Below are 2,329 nucleotides of genomic sequence, written 5' to 3'. Positions count from 1 at the left end.
GTCATTTAATGACATTATATGAACAAGGGCAAGATGGTCATTTTGTACGTTAATATTTTTGTTCAATTGGAATCCAAATATAGTGAAGATACTTTCCTGTATTTGAGACGGAGACGATTGCCTTAAGCCYTAGAGTAATCTCAATTTGTGCTACATTGTGGTACATTTAGTGTTGATCATAATCTGTTGGAAAACGGTGTGCTACATTGTGGTAACAACACCTCTGCTACATAAAATCTGCAAATGTATTAACAACATTAATACAAATTGGTGTGATACATTGTGATAACATTCTTAAAWATTATGGATACAATCTTCAACAAATATGTGTGATTTCATGTGATTCATCAGAATAATGAACATGTTTACACAAATGGATTTATTTTTTTGAAATTATTTCACTAAATCATATTAATATTTTATTTTAGGAATGTAAATCAATATTAATTTCTTTTATTTGAAACGATTGCATTTAAAAAATTAAAATTTAATTTTAAATTAAGAATTGACTAACATACCCTTTTAATTTGATTTTAATTGTATAATTAATATGTTAAAATGATTGGTTGAGATTGGTTCTCACAGTTACCACAAACAACCCAGTTCTCCCTTGAATAGCCCCCTACATATATATATATATATATATATATATCCTAAGAAATGAGTATTCTTCATTTCTTGAATTGTGGTTGAGTTTGTGTATCCCACATTGATGGAGATATGAAATATTTACAAATGAATAGTGAGTTTTTTAAAGGGAGATTTGAGATGCTTTTGTGGCAGCTCATGATGGTGGCTCCTCTTGTTCAATCCTCTAAACTCATGTTGTTGGCTCATTTTGTTCAGCACTCCGAACTCATGGGTTTGCTCATTTAGGCCAACCTCATTTTAAAGAAGTGAGGATTCTTCATTTCTTGAATTGTGGTTGAGTTTGTGTATCCCATGTTGACGGAGATATGAAATATTGACAATGAATGGTAGGTATTTCAAAGGGAGATTTGAGATGCTTTTGTAGCAACTCATGAGCTTGGCTCCTCTTGGTCAATCCTTTAAACTTAATCCTCTAAACTCACGTTGTTAACTCATTTTGGCCGACTCTCCGAACTCATGGGTTTGTTCATTTTGGCCAATCTCATTTTAGCAAAAAAAAGTTAATCATTCAAAATAAAAAAAATCTTTTATCTTTATGTATATTAAAATAAACCGCACATATATTAAGTAAAACCTACAAAGATGAGGTGACATCTTAAGAAGTGAGTATTCTTCATTTTTTGAATTATGGTTGAGTTTGTATCTCCCACATTGATGAATATATGAAATATTTACAATAAGTGGTGAGGTATTTTAAAGGAAGATTTGAGATGTTTTTGTGACAACTCATGAGGTTGGTTCATTTTGGTCGACCCTCTGAATTAATAAGTTTGTTCATTTTGACCGACCTCATTTTAGCAAAAAAAATAATCATACAAAAAAAAATCTTCATTTTTAATAAACCGCACAAAGAATGAAGTGATATTAAGTGAAGAACAAAGATGTATTGAGCTGACATTGTGAGAATGAATTATTCTCAAATGATGAACTATTGTTGAGGTTTAGATATCTCACTTGGTGAGAAATTGAAAGAATGAAATAAAGATATACATGTATATGAATGAAGGATGAGATAACAATCGTGTCAACTACTGATGTCTGACTCATAAGATTGTTTTTTTTAATGAGAAGACGATCTTATGTTAAAAGAACAACCAAATATTGTAATGTGGCATTAGAAGATTTGAATATTTACAAATTTTGGCCGATCTTCCGAACTCATAGGTAGACTTATTTTGGCCAACTCTCTTTTAACAAAAAAATATTAACCATACAAAAAAACCTTTATTAGATTTAAGTATTTTAAACTATTGAAGTACGATGCGATTTTGGTCATCGACATTCCACACGAAGTGAAATGAACCATGTAGAGGCTCCATTTACCACAAGCCATTTGGAATTCCACGTCATCAGGCCCCTAAAGCTCACTAACGTGGCCCTCTAAGTATCCACTTCTTTGTCTCTACCCCTTCCCCTATAAAACCCTTCTTCTTCTTCTTCTTCTTCTTCTTCTTCTTCACCATCATCACCACCACCACTCCTCCTCCTCCCTCAAATATTTCTGTAATCACTAATGGCTGCCACTTCCGTCTTCATGGCAACTCCGTTCACACGTCTCTCCGCCACCCAACTTCCTTCCTTCCACAAGAATTCTGCCTTCTCCGTCAGATGCATGTCGTCTCAGCTACCAAACGACGCCGAAACCAAATCCAAAACACCACCGCCACCTGCTCCCAAG

The sequence above is a fragment of the Cynara cardunculus genome (genome assembly GCF_001531365.2).
Source record: "Cynara cardunculus var. scolymus isolate 2C chromosome LG 16, CcrdV1, whole genome shotgun sequence".
In the NCBI taxonomy this organism is placed as follows: domain Eukaryota; kingdom Viridiplantae; phylum Streptophyta; class Magnoliopsida; order Asterales; family Asteraceae; genus Cynara; species Cynara cardunculus.
Note: the sequence above shows the minus strand (reverse complement) of the source record.